The sequence below is a fragment of the Hyla sarda genome, unplaced genomic scaffold (genome assembly GCF_029499605.1).
Source record: "Hyla sarda isolate aHylSar1 unplaced genomic scaffold, aHylSar1.hap1 scaffold_1024, whole genome shotgun sequence".
NCBI classification, from domain to species: Eukaryota; Metazoa; Chordata; class Amphibia; order Anura; family Hylidae; genus Hyla; species Hyla sarda.
Genome location: NW_026607643.1, coordinates 85,400 through 97,002, shown reverse-complemented (window position 1 = coordinate 97,002; position 11,603 = coordinate 85,400). Strand labels below are relative to the sequence as shown.

The following is an 11,603-nucleotide window of genomic DNA, read 5'->3' as shown; positions in this document are numbered from 1 at the left end:
ACCCATGTACACTCTTCTACACCCATGTACACCCCTCTGTCACCCATGTACACTCTTCTACACCCATGTACACCCCTCTGTCACCCCCTACACCCCCCCCCCCCCCCTGTCACCAGGGCTGGACTGGCCTACCGGGATACCAGGAAAATCCCCGGTGGGCCGGTCACCTTGACTGCCGAATGGCCGGCCGCACCATGTTAAAGAAGACTTCTTGGCCCGGCCCCTGACAGTGGTTGTCGCACGGCCGGCCGCAAGGCTGGCCGTGCCGGAAGCAATGAGGCTTCCTGGGCTGACTGCAGCAGGCTGGCCAGCTGACAGCAGAGGTGGCTCTAGTATAATAGGCCATCGCCTCAGTCCTCGCGTTAGTGGGGGGCCTCGCTCAGGGCCCCGACTAGCGCAAGTTACTCCTCACTCTCCGGCTGACCGCCGGGATTGAAGTTTAATACAGCAGTTCCGGTTCCATCCTGCCTGCAGGCGGCGAGCCCCAGCGCTGCACCCGACCAGCCCCTGCTGATCCTCTGCCACTTTAAGAGAAAGGGCTGCTGGGGCTGGTCGCCTGCCATAGAAACTGCTGCTGGGGCTGGTCGCCTGCCATAGAAACTGCTGTGATTAGTTCCCTGACCTCCTGAACCCCCCCCCCCCCCGCCCGCTGCTCACCTCAGAGAGACAACATACGGACACTTCCTCACACCCTCTGTGGCTCTGCCTCCCCACCTGTAAGAGGAGCTCCAGGATCCCCCAGTAACGGTGACGGCATCTTTGTAAAAAGCAGCAGGTCAGTAGGAGGTCAGCACGTCCTGAAGTCCCAGTGACTGTGGCCGGGCCTGGCAGCATGCATGATGAAATGTCAATCTGTGCTGTGCCCTACAACCTGTCTGGCCTATACTATATACAAAGTAGTATATGCAGTATGGGGCAGCCGGAGGGCACAGCACAGACATTGGTATAGAGTGCTATACTGTTAAGCTGTGTGAGGTACCTGCTATATATATATATATATATATATATATATATATATATATATATATATGTGTTTATATAGCAGCCAGGGCTAGCCCATACTACACAATGTGGGCATACTGGGAGTTATAGTTTTGCCACAGCTGGAGGCACCCAGGTTAAGAATCAATGAGAGAGTGTCTACAAACCTCCATCTCATTGCTTCTCAACCAGGGTGCCTCCAGCTGTTGGAAAACTACACCTCCCAGCATGCCTTTGGCAATGTGGACATGGTGGGAGTTGTAGTTTTGCCATAACTAGAGGCACCCTGATTAAAGGACAAGTTTCATGCTCAAAAACATTTCCCCTATCCAAAGTTTTAGATTGCGGGAGGTCCGACCACTGGTGCCCCCTGCGATCACCTGTTTGGAGCCCCCATGGACTAGCACAAGAGCGCAGCTCTCCCATAGAACTATATGGTGGGGGTGTGGGGGCCTCCGCTTCAGGCGAAGGTCGTGATGCGCTCCTGTGCTAGTGCACGGGGGTTCCAAACAGGACATTGCAGGGGGCCCCAGCGGTCGGACCCCCCCCCCCCTTGCGATCTAAAGCTTATCCCTTATCCTTCGGATAAGGGAAAAGATTTTGAGCATGAGACTTTTCCTTTAACCCCTTAAGGACTCAGGGTTTTTCCGTTTTTGCACTTTCGTTTTTTCCTCCTTACCTTTAAAAAATCATAACCCTTTCAATTTTCCACATAAAAATCCATATTATGGCTTATTTTTTGCGTCGCCAATTCTACTTTGCAGTGACATTAGTCATTTTACCCAAAAATGCACGGCGAAACGGAAAAAAAAATCATTGTGCGACAAAATCGAAAAAAAAACGCCATTTTGTAACTTTTGGGGGCTTCCGTTTCTACGCAGTGCATATTTCGGTAAAAATGACACCTTATCATTATTCTGTAGGTCCATACGGTTAAAATGATACCCTACTTATATAGGTTTGATTTTGTCGCACTTCTGGAAAAAATCATAACTACATGCAGGAAAATTTATACGTTTAAAAATGTCATCTTCTGACCCCTATAACTTTTTTATTTTTCCACGTACGGGGCGGTATGAGGACTCATTTTTTGCGCCGTGATCTGAAGTTTTTATTGGTATGATTTTTGTTTTGATCTGACTTTTTGATCACTTTTTATTCATTTTTTAATGTTATAAAAAGTTACCAAAATACGCTTTTTTGGACTTTGGAATTTTTTTGCGCGTACGCCATTGACCGTACGGCTTAATTAATGATATATTTTTATAGTTCGGACATTTACGCACGCGGCGATACCACATATGTTTATTTTTTTTTTTTTTTACACTGTTTTATTTTTCTTATGGGAAAAGGGGGGTGATTCAAACTTTTATTAGGGAAGGGGTTAAATGACCTTTATTAACACTTTTTTTTTACTTTTTTTTTGCAGTGTTATAGGTCCCCTAGGGACCTATAACACTGCACACACTGATCTTTCATCCTGATCACAGGCGTGTATTAACACGCCTGTGATCAGCATTATCGACGCTTGACTGCTCCTGCCTGGATCTCAGGCACGGAGCAGTCATTCCTCGATCGGACACCGAGGAGGCAGGTAAGAGCCCTCCCGGTGTCCGATCAGCTGTTCGGGACGCCGCGATTTCACCGCGGCGGTCCCGAACAGCCCGACTGAGCAGCCGGGATACTTTCAGTTTCACTTTAGAAGCGGCGGTCAGCTTTGACCGCCGCTTCTAAAGGGTTAATACCGCACATCGCCGCGATCGGCGATGTGTGGTATTAGCCGCGGGTCCCGGCCGTTGATTAGCGCCGGGACCCACGCGATATGATGCGGGATCGCGGCGCGATCCCGCTTCATATCGCGGGAGCCGGCGCAGGACGTAAATATACGTCCTGCGTCGTTAAGGGGTTAAGAGACAATGAGATAGTGCCTATTTACCTCCATCTTATTGTTTCTCAACCAGGGTGCCTCCAGCTGTTGCAAAACTACAAAACTATGTATCTATCTCATATCTATCTCATATGTATCTATCCATCTCTCTCATATCGATCTCTCTATCTCATATCTATCTATCTCATATCTATCTATCTATCTATCTATCTATCTATCCCATATCTATCAATCCATCTATCTCATATCCATCTATCTCATATCCATCTATCTCATATCTATCCATCTCATATCTATCTATCGCATATCTATTTATCCCATATCTATGTATCATCTCTCTCATATCTATTTATATTCTATCTATATCTATCTATTTCATATCTATCTATCTATCTTGCTTCCAGCCCCTAATCCTGGGTCTTCCACCTAACACCCCCCCCCCACTCCCTTCCTATGCCTATATTCACTTAGATGCCAAGATGGGCTGCAGGTCCTTTAATATCAGCACAGAGGCAGCAACTACAGAGTTGCCTACTATATACTGGAGACAGTATCTACTTGGTGTATTACCTGGGGAAACTTCCTACTGTTGGTACTACCAACTAGGTACATTACCTACCTGAGAAGCACTATCAACTGGGGACGTTACCTAATGGGGGCATTACCTACCTGATGAAACTACCTACTGGGGGCGTTACCTATCTGGGGGTACTACCTACTGGGGGCATTACCTTCTACATACCTACTGGGGGCATTACCTACTACATGCTTACTGGGGGCAATAAATACGACCTACCTGGAGGCATCAACTACTACCTACTGGGGGCATCAACTACTACCTACTGGGGATATTACCTACCTGGAGGCATCACCCCCCAGCCCACTTTTCTGCCCATTATACTGAGCACTATAAGTGCTGGAAAAGTGCAGAGTCTTAAATGTTTGTTTGGCAAGTTCTGTGGAGTTGTGGCTGGAAGAAATAGTTATGACGGTCTGGGCCGAATGGATAAGAAAAGGAAATTGACTGACACCAATCAGAGAAGACGTCACCTGATGTAACTGTATGTAATCTCTTATATGGTCTGTAGAGCCTGTGTAGAGCTGAGGCACTAACTTCTGTGTAAAGTGGTTTATTCAGTATTTGTATGGTAATATTATCCTGTTACTATGTGGGGATAATGTTTAGTCATAGGGTGGTACAATTATTTGAACCTTGTATAGAGCTGTTGTTGGTTATACTGGACTGTGGTCTATGGTCTATTTATCATCTGCTGGTTTGGTGTATGTTGAGTAACTCATACAAAGTAAGAGATTATTATTATTATTATTGTCTTCTATTCTTTAAAGTAAACGTTTTTGGATTATTCTTAGTTCTGACCCAGTTGCATGGGATAATGGTCTACTGTAGTGTTTCCCAACCAGGGTGCCTCCAGCTGTTGCAAAACTACATTTTCCAGCATGCCCGGGCAGCCAAAAGCTGTCTGGACATGCTGAGACTTGTAGTTTTGCAACTGCTGGAGGCACCCTGCTTGGGAAAAGCTGGTCTACAATAGAGCTATTCAGTGGCGTTGCTAGGGTTGGTGTCACCTGGTGCGGTAGAAAATGGTGTCACCCCAACATGCTGGGAGTTGTAGTTTTGCAACAGCTAGCGGCACCCTGGTAGGGAAACACTGACATAGATAGATAGGAAATATATATAGACCAGGGGTACTCACCTATTTTTAGTGAGGGTCCGCTTATCCAGGTCTGCCATCCGGTAAAGGTCCAAGCTGTATGCTAAGGCTTGGTGCACACCTAGCGACCTCAGTGCCATGAAGGCAATAGCAAACTAACAACTGAAGTGTGGAGGATGTATGACATGAATACTGCTGCGCACTGTAACCTCTGACTATAATACTGCCACACACTGTACCCACTGAATATAATACTGCCACACACTGTACCCACTGAATATAATACTGCCACACACTGTATCCCTGAATATAATATTGCCACACACTGAACCCCCTGAATATAATACTGCCACACACTGTACCCCTGAATATAATACTGCCACACACTGTGCCTCTGGTATATTACTGCCACACACTGTACCCCAGAATATAATACTGCCACACACTGTACCCTTAAATATAATACTGCCACACACTGGGGCCCTGAATATAATACTGCCACACACTGTGCCTCTGGTATATTACTGCCACTCACTGTACCCCTGAATATAATACTGCCACACACTGTATCCCTGAATATAATACTACCACATACTGTGCCCTAAATATAAAACTGCCACCCACTGTGCCCCTGGTATATTACTGCTACCCACTGTGCCCCTTAAAATAATACTGCCATCCACTGTGCCCCTGAAAATAATTCTGCCACACACTGGGCCCCTGTTATATTACTGCCACACACTATTCCCCTGCAACATTACTTGCAGATGCTATGCTCTAACGCTGACTAATGTACCTCTGTGTCTCTTAAAACAATAAAATGAAGCCACTGTGCCTATAGAATGAATGACGCCACTGTGACCCCAGAATTAATGATGCCAGTGACCACAGAATTAATTATGCCACTGTGACCACAGAATTAATGATGCCACTGTGACCACAGAATTAATGATGCCACTGTACCCACAGAATTAATGATGCCACTGTACCCACAGAATTAATTATGCCACTGTGACCACAGAATTAATGATGCCACTGTACCCACAGAATTAATGATGCCACTGTACCCGCAGAATTAATGATGCCACTGTGACCACAGAATTAATGATGCCACTGTACCCACAGAATTAATGACACAACTGTATCCCCAGAATTAATGATGCCACTGTGCCTACAGAATTTATGATGCCATTGTGCCTCCAGAATTAATGATGCCTATGTGACCGCAGAATTAATGATGCCACTGGACCACAGAATTAATGATGCCACTGTGACCACAGAATAAGTGATGCCACTGTACCCATATAATTAATGATGCCACTGTACCCACATAATTAATAACACAACTGTATCCCCAGAATTAATGATGCCACTGTGCCTACAGAATTTATGATGCCATTGTGCCCACGGAAGTATTGATGCCACTGTGCCTCCAGAAGTAATGATGCCACTGTGACCACAGAATTAATTATGCCACACTACCCACAGAAATGATGATGCCACTGTGCCTCCAGAAGTAATGATGCCACTGTGCCTACAGAATTAAGGATGCCACTGTGCCTACAGAACTAAGGATGCCACTGTGTCCCACAAAATTAAGGATGCCACTGTGACCACAGAATTTATGATGCCACTGTGCCCACAGAATTTATGCCACTGTGTCCACATAATTAAGGATGCCACTGTGCCCACAGAATTAAGCATGCCACTGTGTTCCAAAAAATTAATGATGCCACTGTACCCACAGAATTAATGATGCCACTGTGCCCACAGAATTAATGCCACTGTGCCCCCATAGTTACATAGTTAAATAGTTAGTATGGTTGAAAAAAGACATACGTCCATCAAGTCCAACCAGGGAATTGAAGTGAAGGGTGTAAGAGGATAAGGGGAAGGGATGTAGTTTTATAATTCTGCATAAGCATTAATGTTATTTTGTTCCAGGAATGTATCTAACACTTTTTTAAAGCTGTTAATTGTTGCTGCTGTGACCAGTTCCTGAGGTAGACCGTTCCATAAATTCACAGTCCTCACGGTAAAGAAGGCGTGTCGCCCCTTTAGACTAAACTTTTTCTTCTCCAGACAGAGGGAGTGCCCCCTCGTCCTTTGGGGGGTCTAACCTGGAACAGTTTTTCTCCATATTTTTTGTATTGGCCATTTATATACTTATATAAGTTTATCATATCCCCCCTTAACCCCTTAAGGACTCAGGGTTTTTCCGTTTTTGCACCTTCGTTTTTTCCTCCTTACCTTTTAAAAATCATAACCCTTTCAATTTTCCACCTAAAAAAGCCATATTATGGCTTATTTTTTGCGTCGCCAATTCTACTTTGCAGTGACATTAGTCATTTTACCCAAAAATGCACGTCGAAACGGGAAAAAAAATCATTGTGCAACAAAACCGAAGAAAAAATGCCATTTTGCAACTTTTGGGGGCTTCCGTTTCTACGCAGTGCATATTTCGGTAAAAATTACACCTTATCATTATTCTGTAGGTCCATACGGTTAAAATGATACCCTACTTATACAGGTTTGATTTTGTCGCACTTCTGTAAAAAATCATAACTACATGCAGGAAAATTTATACGTTTAAAAATGTCATCTTCTGACCCCTATAACATTTTTATTTTTCCACGTACAGGGCGGTATGAGGACTCATTTTTTGCGCCGTGATCTGAAGTTTTTATCAGTATGATTTTTGTTTTGATCGGACTTTTCGATCACTTTTTATTCATTTTTAATGGTATAAAAAGTGACCAAAAATGCGCTTTTTTTGAATTTGGAATTTTTTGGCGCGTACGTCATTGACCGTACGGTTTAATTAATGATATATTTTTATAGTTTGGACATTTACGCACGTGGCGATACCACATACGTTTATTTTTATTTTATTTTACACTGTTTTATTTTTTTATGGAAAAGGGGGGTGATTCAAACTTTTATTAGGGAAGGGGTTAAATGACCTTTATTAACACTTTTTTTTTACATTTTTTTTGCAGTGCTATAGGTCCCATAGGGACCTATAACACTGCACACACTGATCTTTTACACAGATCACAGGCGTGTATTAACACGCCTGTGATCAGTGTTATCGGCGCTTGACTGCTCCTGCCGATCGGACACCGAGGAGGCAGGTAAGGGCCCTCCCGGTGTCCTGTCAGCTGTTCGGGACGCCGCGATTTCACCGCGGCGGTCCCGAACAGCCCGACTGAGCAGCCGGGTCACTTTCACTTTCACTTTAGAAGCGGCGGTCAGCTTTGACCGCCGCTTCTAAAGGGTTAATACCACACATCGCCACAATCGGTGGTATTGGTGGTGTGGTATTAGCCGCGGGTCCCGGCCGTTGATGAGCGCCGGGACTGACGCGATATGATGCGGGATCGCGGCGCGTAAATATACGTCCTGCGTCGTTAAGGGATTGAACGTCTCTTCTCAAGACTAAACAATTGTAACTCCTTTAATCGCTCCTCATAGCTAAGATGTTCCATGCCCCATATTAGTTTAGTCGTGCGTCTCTGCACCCTTTCCAACTTCGCAGTGTCCCTTTTATGAACAGGCGACCAAAACTGAACAGCATATTCCAGGTGAGGCCGTACCAATGCTTTATAAAGGGGGAGTATTATGTCCCTGTCCCTTGAGTCCATGCCTCTTTTTATACATGACAATATCCTGCCGGCCTTGGAAGCAGCAGCCTGACATTGCATGCTATTCTGTAGTCTGTGATCTACAAGTACACCCAGATCCTTCTCTACCAGTGACTCTGCCAGTTTAATCCCCCCTAAGACGCATGCAGGTTATTAGTACCCAGATGCATAACTTTACATTTATCCATATTGAACCTCATTTGCCAAGTGGATGCCCAGACACTTAGTCTATCCAAGTCATCTTGTAACTTATGCACATCCTCTATAGACTGTACCGTGCTACAAAGCTTGGTGTCATCTGCAAAGATAGAAACATAGCTGTTAATGCCATCCTATATATCATTGATAAATAAATTAAACAATAGCGGGCCCAGTACTGAACCTTGGGGTACACCACTAATTACCGGGGACCAATCAGAGTACGAATCATTGACCACCACTCTCTGGGTAAGATCCATGAGCCAGTGTTCAATCCAGTTACAAACTAAAGTTTCCAAGCCCAAGGACCTTAACTTACCTGTCAGACGCTTTGGCAAAATCCAGAAACACTATATCCACAGCCATTCCTCTGTCAAGGCTTCTACTCACCTCTTCATAAAAGCAAATCAGATTGGTTTGACAACTTCTATCCTTAGTAAACCCATGCTGGCTATCACTTATAATACAATTATCCCCTATGTATTCCTGTATGTAGTCCCTTATAAGTCCTTCAAACAATTTACCCACAATGCACGTTAGACTTACCGGTCTATATTTGCCTGGCGAAGACCTAGAGCCCTTCTTGAAGATTGGTACCACATTAGCCTTGCGCCAGTCCCTTGGCACAATACCAGACACCAGAGAATCTCTAAATATCATGAACAAGGGTACAGATATTACTGAACTTATCTCTCTAAGAACTCTTGGGTGTAGTCCATCCGGCCCTGGAGATTTGCTTACATTTACTTTACTTAACTTACCTTGTACCATCTCTACATTAACCCCTTCCCGACCTATGACATACCTGTACGTCATGGGTGGCAAGGTGTTCCCGACCCATGACATACAGGTACGTCATGAACATTTTTGCCGCTACTCGCGGCATCCCGCAGCGCCCGGTAAGATGGTGGCTATCACTGATAGCCAGCCATCTTACCATGCGACCACGGGGGGTTTCATCCCCCCCCCCCCCCCCAGAGCGATCGCTGCTATCAGCTGGTCAAATCTGACTAGCTGATAGCAGCGTTTCGCTATCAGAATACTTAGCAGCGCGGTGTGTAAGTTCCGATCACGGGGATCGGGACACACACCACTCTGCTAAGTGTCCCTGACCCGTCCCCTGGCGTCACTTACCCGTCCATGCGGCGTCCCGAGCGGTCCCGGCGCGAGCGGCGTCCTCCAAGCGGTCCCGGCGGCGCTGCGTCCCGGAGGTGAGTTTCCGGCAGCAGTGCGGCATCTTCATTGGCAGCAGTGAGATCACCGTAAAGCGATCTCACTGCTGCCTCTGGGAGTTTCCAAACTGCAACTCCCAGCATGCCCAGACAGCCTTTGGCTTTCTGGGCATGCTGGGAGTTGTAGTTTTGCAACATCTGGAGGTCCTCAGTTTGGAGACCACTGTATAATGGTCTCCAATCTGTGCTCTTCCAGATGTTGCAAAACTACAAATCTCAGCATGCTCAGTCTGTCCAGGCATGCTGGGAGTTGTAGTTCTCTAGCATCTGGAAGAGCACAGAATGGAGACCATTATACAGTGGTCTCCAAACTGTGGACCTCCAGATGTTGCAAAACTATAACTCCCAGCATGCACTGACAGACCATGCATGCTGGGAGTTGTAGTTTTGCAACAGCTGGAGGCACACTGGTTTGGAAACACTAAGTTTGGTTGCAAAACACTTGAAAGTTTATTACTTAACTTAGTGTTTCCAAACCAGTGTTCCTCCAGCTGGATGTTTGCCCCCTCCCCCCAATGTGAATGTACAGGGTACACTCACATGGGCGGAGGTTTACAGGGAGTGCTGCAAGTTTGAGATGGCGCAAATTTTGCTCTGCAGCTCAAACTTCCAGCGGGAAACTTGCTGTGAACCTCTGCCCATGTGACTGTACCCTAAAAACACTACACTACACTGACACTAACCTAAAATAAAAAGTAAAAAACACTACATATACACATACCCCTACACAGCCCCCCCTCCCCAAAAAAATGAAAAACGTCTGGTACGCTACTGTTTCCAAAACGGAGCCTCCAGCTGTTGCAAAATACTAACTCCCAGTATTGCCGGACTGCCATTGACTGTCCAGGCATGCTGGGAGTTTTGCAACAGCTGGAGGCACCCTGTTTGGGAATCATTGGCATAGAATACCCCTATGCAAATCCCTAATTCAGGCCTCAAATGCGCATGGCGCTCTCTCACTTTGGAGCCCTGTCGTATTTCAGGGCAACAGTTTTGGGACACATATGGGGTATCGCCGCACTCAGGAGAAATTGCCTTACACATTTTGGGGGGCTTTTTCTTCTTTAACCCCTTATGAAAAGGTGAAGTTGGGGTCTACACCAGCATGTTAGTGTAAAAAAATTAATTTTTTACACTAACATGCTGGTGTTGCCCTATACTTTTCATTTTCACAAGAGGTAAAAGGGAAAAAAGACCCTTTAAATTTGTAATGCAATTTCTCCCGAGTACGGAGATACCCCATATGTGGGCGCAAAGTGCTCTGGGGGCGCACAACAAGGCCCAGAAGGGAGAGTGCACCATGTACATTTGAGGCGATTTGCACAGGGGTGGCTGATTGTTACAGCAGTTCTGACAAACGCAAAACAATAAATATCCATATGTGACCCCATTTTGGAAACTACACCCCTCAAGGAATGTAATAACGGGTGCAGTGAGCATTTACACCCCACTGGTGTATGACAGATTTTTGGAACAGTGGTCTGTGAAAATGAAAAATAAAATTTTTGATTTGCACAGTCCACTGTTTCAAATATCTGTCAAACGCCAGTGGGGTGTAAATGCTCACTGCACCCCTTATTAAATTCCATGAGGGGTGTAGTTTCCAAAATGGGGTCACATGTGGGGGGGTCCACTGTTCTGGCACCATAGGGGCTTCCTAAATGGGACATGCCCCCCAAAAACCCTTTCAGAAAAACTCACTCTCCAAAATCCCATTGTCGCTCCTTCCCTTCTGAGCCCTCTACTGCGCCCGCCGAACACTTTACATACGCATATGAGGTATTTCCTTACTCGAGAGAAATTGGGTTACAAATTTTAGGGTGATTTCTCTCCTTTTACCCCTTGTAAAAATTCAAAAATTGGGTCTACAAGAAAATGCGAGTGTAAAAAATGAAGATTTAGAATTTTCTCCTTCATTTTGCTGCTATTCCTGTGAAACACCTAAAGGTTAAAACACTTACTGAATGTCATTTTGAATACTTTGGGG

At 45.4% G+C, this 11,603-nt stretch overlaps 1 long non-coding RNA gene across 1 annotated transcript in view; it reads left to right on the top strand.

The window, feature by feature from the left end:
- The first annotated feature begins 207 nt into the window (after positions 1-207).
- The window catches only part of LOC130298807 (uncharacterized), a 48,467-nt gene continuing 37,071 nt past the window's right edge, over positions 208-11,603 (top strand). Inside the window, exon 1 of the long non-coding RNA XR_008850100.1 lies at positions 208-775. This is a non-coding gene — a long non-coding RNA (uncharacterized LOC130298807). The remainder of the gene's footprint in view (positions 776-11,603) is intronic.